At 34.9% G+C, this 24,245-nt stretch overlaps 1 long non-coding RNA gene across 6 annotated transcripts in view; it reads left to right on the forward strand.

Moving 5' to 3' along the window:
* Positions 1 to 24,245, forward strand: part of LOC130865073 (uncharacterized) — a 134,080-nt gene that overhangs the window by 40,128 nt on the left and 69,707 nt on the right. For 4 of the 6 annotated variants that reach the window (XR_009056070.1, XR_009056072.1, XR_009056068.1 and 1 more), the window contains exons 9-10: positions 13,763 to 14,088; positions 18,430 to 18,579. The exons of 1 other annotated variant lie outside the window; for it this stretch is intronic. This is a non-coding gene — a long non-coding RNA (uncharacterized LOC130865073). The remainder of the gene's footprint in view (positions 1 to 13,762; positions 14,089 to 18,429; positions 18,580 to 24,245) is intronic. One more of the 6 variants, XR_009056071.1, reaches the window with a different exon arrangement.

Consider the following 24,245-nt stretch of genomic DNA (forward strand, 5'->3'; position numbering starts at 1 on the left):
TAATTTTCTCTCAAAATCACCAAACATTGAGCAACCACACCCTTGGCCAAAATACCTTTTATTTTTCACAATGTCCTATACAAACATCTTAAGTCAAATCATCCTAGCATATACCCTAAAAGAAGCAAGTGTAGATCTGAACACTCTGATCATTAGACAAGTTGTAAAAGATTAATAAGTACCTGTGAATTCATGAATTTCAAGTAATAAAAAAATGCTTATTCTTGTGGTATATCAAAAACTCAGATCTCAGTATGCCTACTGACATACTGACATAATGACAACTTGAAGGTATAAGTCATCTAATGGAAATTAAGCAAGAAACAGTATGTTATAGCTTGCACTCACTTACCATTTGTTAGGAATAGGATTCAGGATCAAGCAAGAGAATTGAATATTACACAAGGTTTAAACTGGTCAAGAGAGAATCCTATAGTGACTTTTTACAAAAACGAAAGCTGTACAAGTAGGAGTAACAGACCCTGAAGAAAGACGTGTACTTTTAGAATCTCTGGCCTTTGAAAATTCCAATTTAGAATGCAAAAAGATACTTGGGCTTTTAAAGGTCAGATTAGCACCAATAAGTGTACTGACTTGCATACAATGAATTGAGATATTAGAATATAGTACTGAGGCTTGGGTAGGAGAAACAATTTTCAGTGGTATGAGGAAATAACAAAATGCCAAATGAGCAGGAATTATAAAAGCAAGGGAGGTTTAAGATCCTGAGAGGGAAAATTGCAGAGAACTGAACCAAGCTCATGTGAAATCAGGAACTCTACACCAACACCTGTGAAACCTGTATTTCACTGATTTAGGCTAGCTGCTTGTGGGAGACAGTTGTGTAGACTGGTAAATTTAAGAGGCCTGGGAGAGGATTTGTTTCTGGTTCAAGATCTAATTCTTAGAGACAATTTCATATCTTGAGATATCTAGCTCATCTTGATGTGGTAGTGTTTAGGAACTGCTTCAGCTTAATGTGCCAGGGTATGTTTCTTCCCCATTGGTGGCTTTACCTTTGCGAGGAATTGATAAGAATATGCTGTGGGGGGGGGCAAGCATAGGAAAGAGGAGTCAGTGTGAGAACTGTAAAATGTAAAGTGAATAGAAAATGAATTAAAAAAGCAATTACATAAATTTCACCTTATCAGTGATTCATCAATATTAACTCATTTAAATTCATAATTTACATATCAAAAATCAATAAAGACATGCAGAAACACTGGTACATGCATATTAACAAACACACAGTAGTCTGTTCAGAGACTTTTTTGTACTGATCTTCTTTTCCTGAACATTGCATTGTTCTTTGATCAGACGAAACAAAACTTAAACTAAGATTAGTTGCAGTTTACACTGTACAGAGTACCTCATATGTTGTTGCATGGCATTTGTGGCTGGGTCCTTGCCCTCAGTTCCCTTAGAGACTAGCTTCATGGCTGACGTTTTAGGGAGCCATGATTACCATTGCACCTCTGGGGCATTATTGGGTCCATTCTTACACTGAGTTACATACAGTCCTGATTTAATATACCTTATTACGTATTTAGATGGAGGGCCAGTTATGCTCCTGGTAGTCAGCAGCACCCAGCACAAAAGTCATTCCACTGTTAGCCACTACCATTGATCTTAGCAGAGAAAAGGCACTTATTCAGAAGCCATGTTTGTTTCTATTTTTTGAGTGCTTAGAATTTTTAAGATATATATTTTTTATTTGTTATACAGTAATTTGGTCCCTACAACAGAATATCATTAGGCAGAATTTTGTGTCCCAACAAACAGTTTCTGAATAAATGCAGAAAAAAAATACTATTTCTTCTAAACACTCAGCAAATAGGACAGGCAAGTTACTAGCTAATTTGTATATTTTATATTAGTTATATTTCTTATATGTGCTCTGACATGTGGATTGGTACCTTTTCTAAATATAAAAAGTTCATCTCCTTCCCACACCTTCTCATGATACTGAGACTCCTCCATTTTCCCCAACTACTTTTTTGTCTGGTTCTTCACCCTAAATTTGTCTTGCCTAGACATAATCCAGTCAGGATCTTTCTCAATCAATCTAAACGACACATAATCCCAAACTATAAAGGAATGTTACATAACCTGTTATTGGATAGTTAATACACAGTCCCTTTTTAATACATTTTATTCATATGCTGATGGAGACATAAATTGCCATTCTCGCTTATCCACTTGAGAAATTTTATGATTAAATTTACTCATAATAATGTTGGCATATACTATTTTATATTTGTATTTAGTCTGAAATATATATTATTCCTTATGTATTTCACTTATTCAGCAGTGATTACATCCTGAATGCTCATGTCTAGAAATTGGAGAACAACCACATGATCCTGGAATTTAAACCTGCTGAACTGATGCTGAATATCTTACCAAAAGCTGGGCTGTGATATACAAGTGCCTTAAAGTATGGGATTAATGAACAGGCCCATTTTCTTATTCAGGCTGTCCCTCCCATTCTGTGACATGAAGTAACCATATAACAGAATTTTAAAGAGTAAAAACAATGTGAATTTGTTTCCAAGGAGATAAAGAAAACCCAGTAAAGGGAAATATTCCAGTACACATTGTTTTCTGACTATGACTTGCAATTATTTAAAAGAAAATCTCACTTAAATAACACTAAGTTATATGTAATGACTCTATTTTGCTTTTTCATATATTTTTATTGTTTGGTATATATGGTTTACCTGGTACCTTAAAAAGACACATGAGTAACACAGGCAATTTCATTAGTTGTTTATTTTATTTCATATGAGCATTTAATTGTTTCATTTTTAATTTTATTTTTATTTTGTTCCCACTATATCTAGACTTTGCTATGTAGTTTTCCAGGGAATGTGTTCCCTAAAATCATAACAAGCAAGATGGATAAATCTAGGTCCCACAGCCACAGGCCCTACAGTCTGCTCCAGCCATACATATCTCTCCCACATTCAGAGCACTTAGTTTGATACTATGCTGCTTCCCTCACTGTCAGGCCAGACATGTTAGGCTTACATTAGCCCAAGTAAACTGATGCAGTGGGTATTCCAATCACGACCTTAATCTCGTTGCATGCATTCTTACTCCTCCCATTCTTCAACTGGACTTTGGAAGCTCTGCCCTGTAATTGTCTGTGGATCTCTGCATCTGCTTCCATCATTTGCTGGATGTAGGTTCTATGATGATATTTTGTTGTATTAAGAGCTGTGGGCCGCATTCCTGCTGCCCGGCTCCTGGCCGCCAGCTAGCTTATGCCCCGAAATAATTACACGGAAACTGTATTCTTTTAAACACTGCCTGGCCCATTAGTTCCAGCCTCTTATTGGCTAGCTCTTACATATCAATCTAACCCATTTCTAATATTCTATGTAGCACCATGAGTTGGCTTACCAGGGAAGATCTTAACCTGCCTCTGTCTGGAGTGGGAGAATCATGGCGACTGCCTGACTAGGCTTCCCTCTCCCAGAATTCTGTTCTTTCTACGCCACCTACCTAATTTTCTGTCCTATTAAAGGGGCCAAGGCAGTTTCTTTATTAACCAATGACCTTCCTCCATCAATATTTAAGATAGTCTAGTCATCAATCTGACAACAAGGCAAAAGCTGTTCAAGTATTGCCCACACTAATGCATAGGGTCTTAGTTGGGGTCATCCTTGTGAATTCCTGGGAATTCCTCCAATTCCATCTTTTAGTTATTCCCCTAATGTTTCTGTCAATGACTATAACTTTTTCCTTACTCTCTGTTTCCATCCCCCATCTTGACAATCCTGTTCCTTCAAGCTTTTTCCTCTCCTTTGCTCTTTTTGTTCTTAGTTTCTGCATTCCATCTCACCGCACCCATATTTTCCCATTTTTCTCATTGTATTTGTCTTTTACCCATTCCTATGGTTATTTTTTTCATTATTGTTCCCATTACTACTTAGCTTCTCTGTGGTCCTGGTCTATTGGTTCCCTATTCTATGATTTATAGTTGTTGTTCACCTATGATTAGGTACAAACTATCCTCATCATTATGGTCTGAGTTACCTCACTTAGGATATTTTTTTTCTAGATTCTCATTTGCTTGTAAATTTCAAGATGTCTTTGTGTTACCGCTGAGTAGGTCTCCATTGTGTAAATGTGTCAACATTTTTTATCCACTTTTTTTTGGGTCAATGGGCATGGATTTTCTTCCATGCTGTTCTTATTACATTATATGCTTAAGGATTATAGAAGAAGAACCCAGACATTTGCCTACTTCTTGACATTATTATCTACTATTAAATAAAGATAATTTAACATTGATGTTTACAGGGGACCATATCATATTTGGTGGGTAAGTAGAATACAGTGATCTTTAGAGTAGTTAATTGTGTGATGTGTGATTTTTTACTCATTACCTTAATTTTTATGACTTGAAGGTTCATTGAAATCTGAGACAGTCAGGTAGCACTCTCAGTCAGGAATATGCTCATTTGGAAATTCGTAAACCTGCAATTAATTTTTGGAATGCTGATTTTCTAAAGCATGCATGCTGGTATTGTACAATTCCAGGATATTGGAGAAGTGTGGTAATAGGAAGCTGTCTGAGTATTCACGGCCAGCTAGGCTAGAAAGGCACATTTCAATCCCAGGAGGAAACCTATCTCAAATCTACAAGTTTTAATAAATATTTGCATCAAACCATTATTTGATTAATATGTAGTCACTTTTGCCCTAATTAATTTCCAAAAACTGGAACTAAATACATAATTCTTGTAGTAAATCCAGTGCTCAAAAACACAGTATGCATAGAAGAAGGACAATGAAACCAAACCCTTATTAAAGTGGCTATTTATAGTATTTAGATAATTGAGATAGAAATTTAGAATTATTTTCAACATATCTTGCCATGTAGGGCACTCATGTACCAATAAATTGTTTCTTATTGATGGACATACAACTTTGTTAAATATATTATGTATATATTAAAGATAGAAAATATATATAAGATTTAATAGCGATTATGAAATTTTGAGAGGAATTCTAGTATTTTGAATCTAGTGAATTTTTAAACAAATACTTATAAATTTATATTAAAAGAATATTGTATGTATATAATTACATATGATGAGAAAAATTATAAAAGTCACTTCTTGCAAAGGTGGGGGTGCAAATATTTATAAGAACTTTAAACAGGCAAACATAAATATTGAGAATAGAAAAATATTTATTTTTTTCCAGAAATCAATTAATTTCAATTCCTTTTGTATCATTAAGACACATTGGGATACTTTATTACAGTCAGGTGTATAATAAAGAGGGCTTGAAATCAACATTTCTTTCCACTATCCGCCCATCCCCTTATACAAAACTCTAATGGACTTAAGTATATTATATATTCTAATTCAACTATATGAAAACTTGTAATCATATACTATGTTTAGATATAATACATATTACATGTATTATATATAACATAATTAGTTAAAATTTGACTGCCTAAAAATACACATAAGAGACAAAAACAGATCACAAAAAAATCAGAAGCCAGATGCACTTCACAGCGCAAAGTCACAATCAATAAACCACAGAAAGAAATGGAGGCTTTCATGTATAAAGCTAGCATGTAGACAAAAGCATTTGCAAGGTTGCTGTGTGTAGTGATGAGGCGAGCAGGCCTGCTTTTTGTCCTGCCCGGGTCCCGCATGGCTAGCTTAGACCTGGATATAATAACACAGAAAATGTATTCATTTAAACACTGCCTGGTCCATTAGTTCTAGCCTCTTACTGGCTAATTCTCACATGTCGATTAACCCATTTCTAATAATCTCTGTAGCACCACGAGGTGAAGAATCATGGCGTCTGACTCTTCTTTCTTCCTCCCAAAGTTCTGTTCTGTCTTCCCCACCTACCTATGTTCTGACCTATCAGGCCAAGCAGTTTTCTTTATTAATTAACCAATGAAAGCACAGATAGAAGAAACTTCTACATCAGCTGTGGCAACCCATCATAATTAGCCAGCTTTGTCTATTGTTAACTGGAGGCAAAACAAAGGGTAAAATTACATTTTATCCTGTGTCCCCCTTTAAATGGCTCTGCTTCTTTTTACAACACATAAGGAGGAGGGAGACACAGATGAATCATCAGCTCTGGATGAGATCACCATGTTAAATGCATTCCTGTGCTTTCTGGTCCTTGGTTTGAAATCTCTCTTCTGCACTGAGGGATTTTGCCAGCAAGGCTCCTGGCTAAAGTCCAGCTTTTAGCTGGAATTTAGTCGAGGAGATTGGCTATAAACAAACCCAGAGAAGATTATTTGTTCCAGAGACCAACAGGATACAGTAGCAATAGAAACCTTGAAAATTCAAGGAATTTCTGAGATTGCCCCTGCTCCTGTTAGAGTCACCTTATTGTTCCTGTTTGCAGTATAGGAAGTGTGCATGAGTCTCTGAAGTCACTGCTTCACCCTTAATATCTGAATACTGGTTTGTTTTTGATTCTGCATTTTCTGTAATCAAAAATTACTTTGGGAGTCAATGCCTGACAGAAACTGGAAATGTACTGATCATATATACCATTTGAGGACGCACTATGATAATTGCTGTATTGGGGAAAGCTTCAGGCATCTCAGATTCTGAAAATTTCAAGTGGCAGATTCCACAATCAGTGTGTTTAGGGAATACAATGTGGCATTTCTTAATGTGACCCCAGTAAACTGTAATTGGGTAGCGAAGAATAATAATCAGTGATCCGGAGGCAGAAATGAAGGATTTCAGGTAGATAGGCAGGATACAGACCCAAGAAAAGTGTGATATATAATCACCTCCTAATTACCTCACAATGCTTTCCTCTTTTGATGATTGCATTCTAGTCTGAGGTAAACTGCAATTTTTTTTTGTCATCCACTTTCACTTTCATATATTCTGCTGCACCACTCATTGAAATGGGAGGGAGAAATTAGTCAGCAGTTCTGATGGAGATCTCCAAGGGGACCACAAGATTTGTTCCTATAGGTGGAATTGAGATTTTTCTCCTCATTGGTTCATATTCCAGGAACAATTTGAAATCACACACTCCTGCTATCTGAGGCAATGAGAGATAATAACAGTTTCATCATAGCACATCCTTACTCGTCATGCTCTGGCTATATTCCATTTCTCAGCTGCTCATCCCTATAACCAAAACCCAACTGAATAGCACTAAGTAGCAATCAATGTTGAATTATTACATATCAGCCACTACGCATGTGTCAGTGTCACTAGAGATGGTTTCCTTGGGTGTCACAAGTATGGATTCTGGATGTGTGAGGGAATGAGGTGTGAAAAGAAATATAGACATTATCTGGGTCACTTGGAATCATAGCATTCAATAAACAGATGTTTAAGAAAGACTCAAATACTTACTTGATCTTGATACTGGCATAGAAAAATCATAGTTTTCCTATAATTTCTTGGAACAGTATATTTATACAGTTGGGAATTTTGGGAAAGATCTAATTAACTAATTGTAATGCAAAAACTGTCTATAATGTGGACATGCTATGTTGAAAAGATAAAAGAAAAACAAGAAAAAGAAATGGTGAAACTGAGGTACTACAAAACAATGGTGACAAGCTTGAATGGATCCTTAGTCATTACAGAAAATATCTTGAAAGAAAGACAGCATTTGTGTGGACGCTATTGTGGCAGGACTTAAAGACAGCAAGGAAGTTCATGTAAAGTATCCATCATAAAGCAATGAAGGAGAAGATAAGTTTATACCTTGTGTGGGTAAATATCTATTGCAACTTTTCACTATGCTGCCAAATTTAACATGAACAGCCTAGGAATAACCACATCCTTATTACATTGTATGAAACAACAAAGAGATGAAGAGCTGAAGTTTTGAACAATTAGGATCTAGGTAGAAAACATGTAGATATTCAAGAATTAGAGGCCTAATTTTCTATTTATTTATTTATTTACTTATTAAAAAGTTCCACCTTTTGCCATCCTTCCATTTCGCTCCTACTACCTCCACTCTACCTCCCCCTCCCTCTCCAGTCCTAAGAGAAGTCAGGGTGCCCTGCCCTGTGGGAAGTCTAAGACAATCCCCCCTCCATCCAAGTCTAGGAATGTGTGTATCCAAACAAACTGGGCTTCCATAAAGCCAGTACATGCAGTAGAATCAAAACCTGGTATCATTATCATTGGCTTCTCAATCAGTCCTCATTGTCAGCCACATTCAGAGAGTAGGTTTGATCACATGCTCCTTCAGTCCCAGCCCAGCTGTCATTGGTAAGCTCCCCTTAGATCAGTCTCACCATAAAAGTGGGTGGAAGCACCCCTCACCGTCCTGACTCCATTGCTCATATTCTCCCTCCTTCTGTCCTTCATCGACCTTGGGAACTCAGTCCTTTGCTCCAATGTGGGTCTCTGTCTCTATCTCTATCCATTACCAGATGAAGGTTTTATGGTGATATGCAAGATATTCATCAGGCACCCTCTCCTCTGCTGCCCAAGGACCTAGCTGGGGAAATACACTTGGAAACCTGGGAACCCCTCTAGATCCAAGTCTCTTGCAAACCCTAAAATGGCTCCCTGAGTTAAGATATCTTCTTCCTTGCTCCTATATCCACTCTTTCTCCATCTCAACAACTTTGGAAATCAGTGTGGCAGTTTCTCGGGAAACTGGGAGTCAACCTACCTCAGGATCCCACAATTCCATTCTTGGCCATATACCCAAGAGATGCCCAATCATACTATGAAAGCATTTGTTCAACTGTGTTCATAGCAGCACTATTTGTAACAGCCAGAACCTGCAAACAACCTAGATGTCTCTCAATATAAGAACGGAGAAAGAAGGTGCGGTATATACACACTTTAGAATTATACTCAGCAGAATAAAAATAAATGACATCTTGAATTTTGCATGCAAATGGATGGAAATAGAAAACACTTTACTGAGTGTGATAACCCAGACCCAAAAAAATGAATATGGTATGTACTCACACATAAGTGGATTCTAGCTATAAACAAAGGTCATTGAGCCTATAATTCTTGATCCTATAGAAACTAAATAGAAAGGTGAACCCAAAGAAAAACATATATTTATCCTCCTCGATATTGGAAGTAGACAAGATTGCTGGGCAAATGTTGGGAACACGGGGGTGGAGGTGAGCTGGGGGAAGGGGAGATGGGGAGAGAAAATGGATTGGGTATCTTAAAGGTAGAGAGGGTAGTAGTTTTCGATGTCTTATCTGAATACATAGGTTTATGGCATAGCTGTCGGCATCCTCAAAGTAATGCTCTATACAAAGATAACATTATTTCTAAGATTTACGAAAGCTAAACTCCATAGTAAAACTAGATGTAAACTGAGGGATCCAAGCCTGATGTGCATGTAATTAAAGGAAGAATAGAGCATAGAGATCCAAATCTATCAATTTATGTGATGGTGGGAGAAATAAGGAGTTCCTTTTATGATATCTAGGTGATGGATGCTGTTAGTCTCAGGGAAAACTAATTTTAATTTTGCATATCCTATCAAATTGGAGGATCATATTTTCATTTGTATATAACACATGTCGGAGATATTAATGGTGACAATACATCAGAACTACACATCCTGCAGAAGACTATACCTTTATAAAACTAGTTTGTAATTAGCTTTTAATATTCTGATTATTCAATATTATTATTGAATATTAGCTTTTGAATATTGAACTTTGAACTTTTGAATATTGAACTTTATCAGAATAGGTGACAATGAAATTCACAATACTTCACTCTCTTTTGTAGCACTGCAAGCCTATTTTTAATTTTTTTTTAAATTATATTTTTATTTTATATGCATTAGTGTTTTACCACGAGTGACCTTCTCTTCACATCACTGAGTTATTTCCCATCTAGTTTCCAAAGAAACATTTATGGTGAGTTTCCGCTGATGCACAAATATATAGGTGTAAGAATATATGATTAGGAAACAGATTATTTCTATGTGATTCTATCAGAAAGAAAAAAAAATTTCGATATGGTTTTGTAATCATTTTAGTCTCAGTTTCTAATCTATTAAAGACGTGTTTGGTATTCTTTCCAAACCATGCTCTTAATCATAATCTGCATAGTTACTTCATTTCACCCATGATTTTTGGACCACTTTGATAAAAAAAATCTAAAGATTGTTCTTGATGCTCAGTTTTGTGCCATGTTGCACTTGAGAGTGAAAAATTTTGTTCCTTGTAATTTAAGCCATTTCATGCAGGTTAAATTTCAGTCATATCTCATGTATTCAATTCTTGTGAAGCTTCTAATAGCAATAGAGGGATTTTTGTTTTATGAGAACATATCTGTGTAAGAACATTAAAAGTAGATGCTTTGCCTCATATTGGGAGGTGCAAATATATTTTTGAAATGCTCTTTTAGCTGGAGTGTGGAATTATCAGAATGCCCTTGCCCAAGTAGCACATCTGATGAAAAATGTATTAATACATTTTTAAAAATATTCTCCTATTCTATCATAATAAAGGTGGTTCACTTTTCATTTTTCATAATATCTCACCAATTGTATTGTGACATTTTCAGTTCCATTCAAATATTTATATAGGTTTATGTATGGCATATATATATATATGAGCTTCTTCATATATATATATATATATTAATGGGTACAATTGCTTTATCTAGTTTAGAATTTTATGTGTATGTGTAGTATTTATGTTCCTTCACAATTCTTCCTGCTACTTTCAGTAAAATATCTGCATTAGAAAATATCAAAATAAATATAATAAGTAGGAATGTTATTTTATATTTTTGTGCATATGCAAATGTATACACAACTATCACAAACTGTGTATAAAGGGATGATTATATGTAACCATTTTAGCTTATCATTTTGAAGTTGAAAACTATCAATATTATTCTGCAGTAAAAGCAGGTCTTTTCTGATTTCGCATGAAATTTTTATCCATGACATTTCTGCCATGTGTGGAAATTTGAGAGGGTCTCCCATCTTTGTTAGCATTACAATTTCTGACCTCATTTGCTTACACTATTTTTTATTTTAATTGCTTTTTTTTACATTTTTGTTGTTCTTATTTTCTAATCTTATTTTTTCCTTTTTAATAGCCTCTAATGAAGTGAGAGGTGATGTATGCTGTGAGTTGGTTTTATTGCCATTGGCTAATTAAGAAAATGCCTTCAACCAATGCTGTTATAGAGTAAAGCCAGGCTGAAAGAAATAAATAGAGAGAGTAAACAGATTCTGGGAGAAGCCATGCAGCTACTGCCAGAGGCAGATGCCTCCAATGGTGCCTGCCGAAACTTTGCTAGTAAGTTATATAGTTGTGAACAGATTTGTGAATATTGGTTAGTTTAGGATAAAGGAGCTAGCTACAACATACTTAAGGTAAGCAACTGGCCAAAGAGTACTGCAAATAATATAGTTTCTTAGTTATTATTTCAAGTCAGGGCAGTTATGAAATGAACTAGCAGTGTTCAACTATATCCACGTAAAATATAAGAAAGTATAAAAAGGAATCCTAGACACAAAAGGACAGAGTTAAGCAAGGCTTTTTTATAGTAATTTTTTGGGAGGAATCTGATTGCAAGTAGCAAGCTGAGGCTTTATTTTTATTTTCAGACAAGGCTTCCTGACTCAGTGGTAGCAAAAAAAAAAAACCACAAAACTTCAAAACTCAGTTAAGAAAGCTCCCAGGTTCATGCTAGTTGCAGGATTAACTATGATCCTTTCTGGTGGTCTGGCTGCAGAGCATTTAACTGGGGTTTGTGAACAGAGTACTACAACTTAATTAATTGCAATACAGACCTGGGGAGAACTTGCGTGAGACACAAGCTTGGACCTGGGTCTGAGAGAAATGCTCTCAGAGGCAGTAACATGCCTTCACCATGATGGACTAAGTGGAACTGACAGGCTTGAAGGCAGAGTTAGTCCTAGCCATGCCTGCTTAGCGTTTAAAAATGCTTCTGGTTCGAAAACAGTTATAGCTATAAAAAGAAAAAAAAACTGGTTGAAAAAAATAAAACAAAGTCTTTCAATAGACAAAGTATAGATACTCATAGATTAAATGAGTAAAGAAAAATATGTCATGTAAATATGGAAAATACACAGAGAGGCTGGATTATATACGTTATGGTGATTTCTTTTCTTTTTGACTGTTGTTGCATGGAGAGTGAGACCTTTTGTTCTATCCCGGCCATCCTCTAGCTTTCGCCTGAAATAATCATACAGAAACTGTATTCATTTCAACACTGCCTGGCCATTGCCTCTAACTTCTTATTGGCTAACTCTTACATATTAGTTTAACAAATTTCTTTTAAATCTGTGTATCGCCATATGACTGTGGCTTACCAACAAGACGCTAACCAGCATTGTCTCCGGAAGGAGATCCATGGCATCTCTCACTCTTCCTCTTTTCCCAAAATTCAGTTCTGTCTACTCCCTGCCTATCTAAGTTCTGTCCTATCAACTAGGCCAAGGCAGTTTCTTCATTCATTACCAATGAAAGCAACACACAAACAGAAAGAACTCCCACACCAGACTGTAAATGAGTTAAGTGCAGAGGGACATTTCATAGTATGTGGCGCTAATCTAAAACAGCATATATGTTTTAAAGATATCTTAACTTCAAATTAGGTCCTAGTTGTATATTATATTAGTATATAATTTATTCTATCATATTACATGTAACATTTAATTATAGTTTGACTGCATAAAAACTACACATATGAACAGGCAAAAACTGATCACAAAAAATCAGAAAATAAGATGCATTGGAAGCCCAGATTCACAATCAAAAATCTCCAGACAGGAATGAAGGCTTCCATGTATATAGGTAGATTTGATACAAAAGCAGCTGCTGGCTCGCTCAACCTGTCACATTGCCAGTTTTGTAGGCATTTAACTGGAGGTAAAACCTGGTATAAAGTAGATTTTATCCTGTGTTCCCCTGTCATTTTCTCTGCTTCTTTTCACAATGCACAGGGAGGAGGGAGACACAGATGACTCATCAGCTCAGGATGAGATCATGATGGTAAATGCAGTCCTGTGCTTCCTGTCTTCGGTTTGAGATCTCTCTCCTTATTGGTTCCTAGATTGCATAAAAAGGACTGCACTGAGGGATTTTGCCAGTGGGGCTTTGACTAAAGTCCTGCTAAAAGCTGGACTTTAGTCAAAGCCTCATCATAAACCACACCAGAGGGAAAAAAAAAATGTGTCCCAGAGACCTGCAGGATACTGAAGCAATAGGAAAAGCAAGGAATTTGTGAGAAGAGTCACCCGTTTCTGTTTGTAGTGCAGGAAATGTGCTCAGTCTGAAGCCACCGATTCAGCCGTAAAATCTGTGATTCCTAGGTTAGCCTTAGGTTCTGTATTTTCTGAAATGAATATTTTCTTAAAAGCTCTATACCGGACAAAAACCCGGTTGTACTGATCTTATGAGTCTTTGGGGGCCACACTGAGATAATTGCTATGCCGGCAAATAGCCTCCGGTACCTGGGAATATGAAAATTTCAAGTGTCTAATTCCCCCATCAGTACGTTTAGGGACTCTGACATGGCATTTCTGAACGTGATACAGGGAATCGGCAGCAGATTATCACATTCAGTCATCAGCAGGGAGAAATGGAAATTTTCAGGTAGATAGGTAGGATACAGACCCAAGAAGTGGGATATGTGATCACATCCTAGTTAACTCACAATAATTTCCCCTTTTTTGATAATTGAATTCTGGTCCTAGGTAAACTACATTTTTTCCTGTCATTCACCTCACTTTCATTTTTTTCTGACAGAGGAAACATTGAGATTGGGGGAGAAAGTAGTCAGCAGCTCTGATGCAGATCTCCAAGGTAACCACAGGCTTTGTTCCTATTGGTGGAATTGAGATCACACTCCTCATTGTTCATGGAAAAAATTGAATGCACACACTCCTTCAGTCAGCGGCAAGAAGAGCTAATAATATTGTCAGCATAGCAGGTCCTTCCTCTTTAGCCTGAGGGAATACGCGAGCTCTTAGCTACAAATGAATATACCTGAAACCGGAACATACATTGGTCCAGACACAGCAGACTGATCTTGACATCTTTATATGAAAAAGCCCAGGGAAATTATCAGTCAGGTAATGGTTTATCTCAGTATTACAGTTCTGAGTCACATGTTATGGTCTGTGCATCATGTCCATCCCTGTTTCTGAAAATTTTCCGTCTCTTTAAACTTGGGGTACCACTCTCTCTGTCTTGAAACACTGCAGTAACTGCAAGGAAATATTTCAATTCAGGTTTTGGTATCTGAGAGCAACAAAAGGAATTATGCCTTTTACTCTATTCACTCACTCAGTTTCATTATGAAAATTGATATGGCATTGCAGGTTTTTTTTTAATAAAACTTAGTCTCATTGAAAATATTATGGAGTAATATATGAAAGCAGTTCCATATCTGTCACCAAAGACTCTTAATTTAGAATAAGGTAAAGAAGATGAAACATGTTCAAATTTGCTGTTTTGGTCAAAATAGTCTTTGTGTTTTTGAATATAAATACTCATGTACATGAAACTTTCAAACTGTATGCCCATTCCTAATTAGGAAATCAGACAGCCTGAGCTTTTTTGGAATCAAGTGTTTATTGATGATGGCAGCTAGGTATTACATACTTCCCTTGAAAATAATTAACACAATAGATTTCTTTGTTACTGTGTGTATTGTTGTTGTATGCATTGAACAAGTGCAGTTCTTATATTGTATCTTCCATAGCAGACTCTAAATGCATATGTCTGCTAGTAATGTAGAGACTGTAAAACATTGGTACTTTAGAATCAAGACCCTTTCTTTGAATCTGTCGCAGTATTTCTTCTATCTTAAAATATAAATGTACAAATCATTCAAGTAGTTTTAAATGCATGAAACATTAAAACATAGTAACACACTGCCTCTTATTTTCTATAGAAAAATTTTCCCTGCACATGTTATTTTTCTACTAATGCCAAAGATCATCTCTGATGAGGGTCAAATTATGCTCAGATATATGAACATATTTATATTTTATTACACTGTGGAAGAATAAAATATATTATATTTATGAAAGTCTGTCACCATTGTAGTTATACATTCCTAGCCATTTAGGCTATTTGGGTTATGCCTTCTATCATATAGTTTTAAAAACAATATTTACTTGATTTCTGTCCTGATTTTTGACTTTTATGACAAAAATACTTCTGAAAACTTCTAATTATTTTCTCTTTTTGCGTGTTGCTAATGAGAGGAATAATCTGCAATCATAGCACACGTAGTCAATTCCACTTAAATTACTCATAATAGAGGATTTATGAACATTCTATAATGATGAAAGTATTTAGGAACTTTCAAAGCAGATTCTTTCCACTGTATTGTCTTTATAAGCATATTTTTGAAATTGTCTGTTAATGTCTAGTTTTGCAACTATAGTCATGACTTCAGTCAATAAACAGATGAAATAACACATATATTTGTAAGGTAATTTGTTCTTGTAAGGATAGATATTTCTTTCCCAACCTTCTCACATTTTTATTAAGTACATCAATCTCTGTCTGAAGCCAAACATCTATTTGAGCTTACTCTATCCAGAGTTCATGAGAGTCTTTATGCTCTTTCTCTACAAAGTGTTTTGTCTCCAGGACATCTGTAAATTAATACCAGCCACAGAAGTAGTAGCAACAACAGCAATGATATTAAGAATTACAGCTATTACTATGTCAAATATGTGCTTTGTCTTTTCAATTCTTTTTGAAGAATTCTACAATATTAACTAGAGGATTTAGAGCCCAAGAACGAGCCAAGTAACAGGCAGACAAATATGTGTGTGCTGTTGTATTATCGTGATTGATTATGAGGATTAACTTATAAGAGATATTAATACATAAATACAATGACAATGAAAATAATTAATTCCAGTTGTAAAATCAATTCTTCCAACAAAAAATACAAGCAATAACATTACTACTTCCAAATAAAGGAAATTTATAAATAGACACAGATACTGCTGTTTCAATAAATGAGCCATTTAAAAGCTGAACATGTTTTAAGGCAATCACAATCTTCTGAATTGCAGTAGGGGGCTCTGAGTAAGGCAGTGTGGTTATCACTGATTCCCCCATCTCCCCATGACAGAAGACGTCTTCCAGTTATTATTTCATTCTCGGCTCAATTCAACCTGGTAACATTAAGCAAATCACAAGTGGTAATAGTTCATTCAGAACAAGTGTTAATAAATTGACAATATGGACCCTAATTGATACATTTATTTTGAATGATTTTGTAAAATTTGCCCCTATGAATCTTCCAAATAAATATCTGACATTTTAAAACATAATACATAAAATCTGGACATACAGGATATGATAGTTCATTATTTTCAATAATATTCTCCAAGGTCTGATTAATGGACCATGCTGAAAAATCTTTGAAGATGAGTAAGAGATCTACCTATTTTAATACCAGGTTGTAACCAATGATGTAATCCCACTGACAAACAAGGACAATTTCCAAAGATTATTGACTTTCTATCATCCTTATATGTAACGTTATAAGAGGTCCCATCAAAATTATTCAGATAAGACAAGTCATTCCAAGGAGGAGAGAGGATATTTACAGTGATATACACTAAAACATCTATATCTCACTAAAAGACAGGCTGAAACATAGGTGTACAAGGGACATAAGGACAATAACTTACAGCTGATCCCTGAACAAAAGAGACAATTAACAGAGCACATATGGCCAGAAAAAATATTCAGCTGCAACCGGTCTTTGGAGTGCTGGGCAATAATCTGACCGTAGGGCACAAGATAATTCACCTGAACCCTAGTTGGTGATCGTGTTGAAGACCAATTTTATCGAGGTTGCTTCCATGAACATGATTTTATCAAGGTTAATATTTGAATGTCTTTTCAGGAGCCATAATTGTCACTCACCCTGCAGCGAGACAATACCAAACCATCTCTCTTTCTCCATTAGCAATGCAGGCTGCCATTCAGTATCTATGACAATTTTTCTGCTTGTTCAACATTTGGAGAATGAGCAAAATATTTCTCTACTTTAATTAGAATATTCTTTTGTAGAGATTTCTGAAATTTAATATCTGTTAATATAAAGTTGCCCTAATTCTTGCAGATATCATGCATTAATTCCTTACCAAAATCTTCTTTTATAAATTTCAATTTGCTTTTTTAAAATGTAATGGACTTGAAAGTATGATTAGTTTATCAAAATGGAATTTTATATTGAACATGTAGATGATTAGCATGAATATGTAAATGTCCATGTTCCCCTCGAACAAAGGGAAAAGCAGCTAATGATCCCTTAGAACATTTCCAAATTTTCAAATGTCAGATCTCCAGACATTTTTTCATGTGATCATAGGCATTTTAAATATGCTCCTTAACTAATTTTACTTTTGTCTGAGCTTCTTTGGTAAGAAAGTGATTTGTCCGTATCCAAAGCATTTTCAATCTTTTAAATATTTATTTTGTTTTGCCAGTTATAATAAATGGTGACCATATTTTCAGCAGCCAATTGTATTTTTCTACTTTCAGATGGAATATCTTTTCATACTTTCCTATAACTATTAATATTTCCTGTTTTCTAAACTGATAGCATAGCTCATTATATCACCCATTGACATTTTTATATGCTTGGCCCTTTAAGAAGTTATTTCCTTGATTCTTCTCCCATTACAGTTCTTTCTATTGCTTGTTTTAGTGGAGCTAGGAATTCAATATAAGGCTCATTAGATTTCTGGATACCTTTAATCCAAGAACCATACTTCTCTCCCATGGGGCAAAGATGCTGCCATGCTCCCATGCCTATTTCTCTCAGTTATTCATGTATTTCAACTAGAGTAGTAGCCTGTTGATTAGAGTTATCACAAGCTCCACTTGCCTGATAACATAGGAAAAATAATTTCCTTTAGCACAGGATTGTTGCTGACTGCATTAATTTGAGCCTTCTCAAATTTAAAAACCTATATTTGCTATTGCAAATATTTAGGTTCTTTTTCATGCATTTTGTCCAACTTATCTTTTAATAATACTTTCTTTTCTATCCCAATAACATTACCAACTACAAAATCATAATACCTCTAAAACAAAAATGTATTAATTCTAGTAAAAAAGTCAGTTATAGGGACATTTCTTGGTCCAAATGCTTACTAGTAATCTTTAAGAGCCTCTCTGGCTATCATTTTTTTCTCATCTATAAAACATCTTTAATATACTCAAAAAACATTAACTATTAATTTTTTATTTACTCCTCGTGCCTTAAATGCATGTCTCATTTCATGCTAAGTAATTGTTTGTCCTGTGATCATTGTTCTGCTTACCGAGGTTAGAAGACACAGAAGGTTCCTGTGTTTCTCTTCCTATTAATTATTCTTCACTTTATATGAGCCTCTCTGAACAGCTTCTTCACTGAATCCCCTGTGTTCCAGCCACACTTTGGACACCACTTTACCCTGGCCCACCTATAAGTCAACAGAGTCCCTGGAGAGGGAGTGAGAATGAGATGGGACAAGAGACACAGGAGATGGAGACAAGACAGGATTCTGATCAAGTCTTGTTTATTCAAGGGAATAATCCAGGTAAATATAGGGTAATGGAAAAGAGGAAATTCTCCTTGTGTACATGGGTAACTAGGCAACTAACTATAAAACCTAACTATGGTATAATGGTCAGGCATAAAGTCCCTAACTGCAACATGAAGAAAAGTCAGAATGTTCAAACACGGGAACAATGGAGCAATAACTCCTAGCAGAGTTAGTATTTGAGAGATCAGAACAGCATGAGAAGCCAAGCACAACAGGACGTGCAAAACTGAATCAGGGAGCAGTAAGTTTCCCACAAAAATCTTTATATTTTATTGTGTAGATATGATTGTATACATCAGTACTCCATACTGAATACACACTGTTGTGATTTTATATAGCCAATTTCGCATTGACCTTTCTAATAAAAAGGGCCTATCAATATTACTTTACAGTGGAAAATAATTCTTTTTTCTTAGCCTCCAACATTTGTTAGTGGTTTTCTTCTATTTCTGTTTCTTTTTGACATTTCAATATGGGATGTGATTGTGCTGAACATTTTTCATTGTTTCTTTTCCTTCATTTAATTTTAATAGGCAATTATGATTTCTGTAATTTCGCTCTTTAATACCTTAACTTTATCCTTTTTTTTCCCTGAAAGTTATAGCCAGTGTTTTCTGTGGGTCTAGGGAAAAAAACCTATGACAGAGTTAGAAAATATATTTTTTCAGAAATGTTGCAGAAGAAATTTATGATTTTGTTACCACTATCACCCTAACAATATGAATTAGGTTTGATTTTTGCATTTGGCAAATTTTTCTTTTTGTCAATTATATATCTGCATTTCTAAAATAATCTACGAGTAAAAATTTAGACGCATCTATGCATATGAAACAATAATAACCTCTAAAGTGCTAAATTTTGACAAATTATGACATTTGAAGTAGCCGGGAAAATCACACACACATTTTACTGTGATATGTTATACTCCTGTTAGTTGCGGTTTTGAGATTAACATTTTAGGATGATTATAAGTAGAAATTATAGCCATATTCATGGTTTAAGAGACTGACTCTCAGATCCTAATACTGTAAACAGATGTTTAAATAACATTTTTTTTTTTTATTTTCAAGACAGGGTTTCTCCGTAGCTTTTGGTTCCTGACCTGGCACTAGCTCTTGTAGACCAGGCTGGCCACAAACTCATAGAGATCCGTCTGCCTCTGCCTCCCTAGTGCTGGAATTAAAGGCGTGCGCCACCACCGCCTGGCTTAAATACCATATTTTTAAGATAAACAGTAAAACTTAATTTTATTTATTTATTTGTGTTATTGTATGGGGGACTTCTGAATGTTGTTCTTATTTGATGTATGTGTGGAGTATATAAAAACAGCAGACACTGTAGTGATCCTATGATCTTAGTTCAGGAGGCAGACAACAATTGTAGAATCTGTACAAATGCAAAAATACAATCAGAGGAATAAAAGTAAAAAGTAGTTACATTTAAAAACATCAATGTCTACTCTAAATAATAACCCTTATGTTATTTTCTGCTTTTATGTTTGAAAATTAACAGATTCATAGAAAGATCTGTTCATGGTCTGGTAATTTGAAATATGAACAACTGGGTCTTTTTATAATAAGATATATACTTACATGATCATGTTGTCCCAGGACATGGAGCATATACAGTGAATGAAGGAATCTCTAAGTTTTACTTGCCTGATTTCATAATATATGTGGCACCTTTCAAGGCAGTGGCATGCTATTATACTAACACATACAAATAGTAATTGATTGGTATTCATGTATATGAAGATTTGTATTATTGAATATATATTGTGTAAGTTTTCATATGTAATTGCTTCATTACAAAATTAGGAGAATGTTCTACTCTATTCTGAGGAACTTTATGAATGCAAAATATTATCAGAATTGCTTAATTTATTTATAGAAATGATAAAAGGGAAAGATAGATTTTCTCATATATGCTAGCATTGAAATGATGCCCATGTGCTAGAAGAATGCTCCATATCAATACACACACACAAACACACACATACACACACACACACACACACACACACACACACTTTTCCTTGAAGTCAGATGTCACTGAAAAGAGAGAACAGATATATGACCTGAGGATGGAGTACTAATATTGGTGATTGCAGAAAAATCTAGTGAAGGCAATGTGGTGAATTTTATCAAAATTTAAATGTTAAAATAATAATACCTTAAAAGATGTCAAAAGTATTAGAGACTAATACTCTCAAATAAATGTCAAAACATGAACACATATGTGAAACACAAATATAGTCATGCACATACTTTTGAAATTTGAAAATAATACATGTATTGTGTTTTTTTCTAAATGTGAACACCAATTTTTTGCTTAATTATAATGACATTGTTAGATATCATACACAATTTGTGCATATTCTGATCTGGGTTTTAAATAACATTCCTATTTAGAAAATAGCCTTACTATTTCATAATTTTTATGTAAAATACATACATATTTAAATGTATTGCAAATTCAATAATTTATATATTTATTAATTGCATTTGTGAAATCTGACTTGGCCTATTAGAAAATGCCAGCAACAAATTTCGATGAGCATGCCAGAATCACAGTCAGAAATATAAAGCTAGAAATGAAGGCTTTCTTGTCGATAGCCAACAGTTATCATAGACTGTTGTTTATTTCCCCCTCTTGCTAAAATGATTCATTTTCATTAGTAAATTAAAATTTATTCTCTTGTCCACCCTCAGTTTGTCTGCTACTGCTATGGAGGAAGAAGCGAATCAGCAGCTATGATTGAGGTCTCTAAGATTACCACAGGAATTGGCTGCATTGTTGGAATTGAGATCACTCTTCTAGTTGGTTCTTATCTCATACTCAATTGAATGCAAACAGTCCTTCAATTCAAGACCAAGAATGCTTATAAAAGAATTAGCAGTATTGGTTCTTAACAGTCAAGTTCTGTCTTTATTCCAAGTCTCATTTGGAACTAGATATAACTAAAGCTTCACTGTACATAGGTCTAGAAAAGGCAGTCTGCTCTTGACATGTACAGGAGTCTGAGTCCATGGAATTAGCAAAATCAGGACTTACATTCACAAAACTGTTCCATCTGTGTTTGACAACTCTGGAGAATATATTCTATTATCCAACCAGTCTTAAGTACTCATCTAGTTTTGTTCGAAAAATCACATTCTATAATAACTTGTATTACTAAACTAAAAATATCTTTTTTGTCCTTACATCATTTACTCAGTGAAACATGGCAGTATGTCATATATCTCAAGTTTTTTAAATGTTAAATCTCTTTTATGAGTTTTTTTTTATTTTGGTAGCAAGGAAATCTGTGAAACTATCACTATGTAATCGTCAATTGTTTCAAACACCTGAGAAGAAGAATACATATCTGAGTAAACAGCAAGTGCAAATTTGGCCAATGTCCATGGATTTTCTTCCATGTTGCTCTTATTACATTATATGCTTAAGGATTATAGAGGAAGAACCCAGACATTTGCTTATTTCTGGACATTATTTTCTACTGTTAAGAAAAGATAATTTAACATTGGTGTTCACAGAGGATCATATCATATTGGTGAGTAAGTAGAATACAATGATGTTTGGAGTGGTTAACAATGTTTTCTGTGATTTATACTCATTATCTTAATTTTTATGCCTTCATGGTTACATTGAAACTGAGACAGTCAGGAATATGCTCCTTTGGAAATTTGAAAACCTGGAATTTATTTTTAGAATACTTTTTTCTAAAGCAGTCATGCTGGTATTGTACAATTCCAGGATATTAGAGAAGTGTGGTAACAGGAAGTTGTCTGAGTATTCACGGCCAGTTAGGCTAGAATGGCACGTTTCAGTCCCAGGAGGAAACTTATCTCTAATCTGCAAGTTTTAATAATTATCTACATCAAACCACTATTGATTAAAATGTAAGCATTTTTGCCCTAATGAATTTCCAACAACTGTAAGTAAATGTATAATACCTGGAGTATACCCAGTGCTCAAAACCGCAGTATGCATAAAGGTTGGATAATGAAGCCAAATCTTTATTAGAGTAGCGCTTTGTAGTATTGAGCTAATTAAGAAAGAAATTTAGAATTATTATCAGTGTGGCTTGCAATGTAGGGCACACATTTACCAATAGGTGGTTCGAATTAATGGACATACAACTTCCTTAAATATATTCCATATACATTAAAGATAGAAAATGTGGTTCAGATTTAATAGTGATTATGAAATTTTGAGAGGAATTCTAGTATTTGGAATCTAGTGAATTTTTAAAAGAATTACTTATAAATATATATTAAGAGTGTATTTTAGGTATATTAATTACCTATGATAAGAAACATTATGAAAGTCGCTTCTTGCAAATACCTATAAGGATTTTAAACTGGCAAACATAAATGTTTCATTTATTTATTTATTTATTAAAGATTTCTGCCTTCTCCCCACCACCGCCTCCCATTTCCCTCCCCCTCCCCCAATCAAGTCCCCCTCCCTAGTCAGTCCAAATAGCAATCAGGGTTCCCTGCCCTGTGGGAAGTCCAAGGACCACCCACCTCCATCCAGGTCTATTAAGGTGAGCATCCAAACTGCCTAGGCTCCCACCAAGCCAGTACATGCATATAAATGTATTTAAATATTTTTCCAGAAATGAGTTAACTTGAATTCATTTTTTATAATTAAGACACAGTGTGATACTTTATTACTGTCAGGTCTATTTCAATAAGGCTTTAAATCAACATTTCTTTGTACAATCCATCCATATCCTTATACAACATTCTAATGGCCTTAAATATATTATGCATTGTAATTCAACTACATGAACCATTGTAATCATATATTATATATATTACATATTGCATGTAGTATATAAAACATAATAATTATATTTAAACTGCATAAACAAACACACATAAAACCAGACAAAATCAGATCACAAAAAAAAGAAGCCAGATGCACTTGATAGCGCGAAGTCACAATCAAAATCCAAAGATAGGAATAGAGGCTTTCATGTATACAGCTAGAATCTAGGAAAAAGCAGCTGCAATGTTGCTGTGGCAACCAATCATAATTAGCCAGGTTTGTCTGTTGTTAACTGGAGGCAAAACAAAGGCTAAATTACATTTTATCCTGTGTTCCCCTTTAAATGGTTCTTCTTTTTACAACACATAGGGAGGAGAGAAACACAGATGAGATCAATATGTAAAATGTAGTCCGTGCTTTCCAGTCCTTGGTTTGAGATCTCTCTTCCTATTGGTTCCCAGAAAACATAAAAAGGACTGCACTGAGCGATTTTGTCAGCCAGGCTCCTGGCTAAACTCCAGCATTTAGCTGGAATTTAGTCAGGAGATTGGCTATAAACAAACTCAGAAAGAAAATCTGTTCCAGAGACCTGCAGGAGACAGAAACAATAGATACCTAGTAAAAGCAAAGAATTTCTGAGATTCCCCATGCTTCTGCTAAGAGTCACCTGTTCCTTTTTGCAGTGCAGGAAATGTACTCGTGTCTCAAGAGTCACTGCTTCAGCCTTAATATCTGTGATTTTTTGATTAGCCTTTGATTATTCATTTTCTGTAATCAAATTTTAGTTTGGAATTCAATACTTGACAGACACCGGGAATGTACTGATCATATGTGCCATTGTAGGACTCACTATGATAATAGCTATATCGGGGAATAGCTTC

This window comes from Chionomys nivalis, chromosome 23 (assembly GCF_950005125.1).
Source record: "Chionomys nivalis chromosome 23, mChiNiv1.1, whole genome shotgun sequence".
Taxonomy (NCBI): domain Eukaryota; kingdom Metazoa; phylum Chordata; class Mammalia; order Rodentia; family Cricetidae; genus Chionomys; species Chionomys nivalis.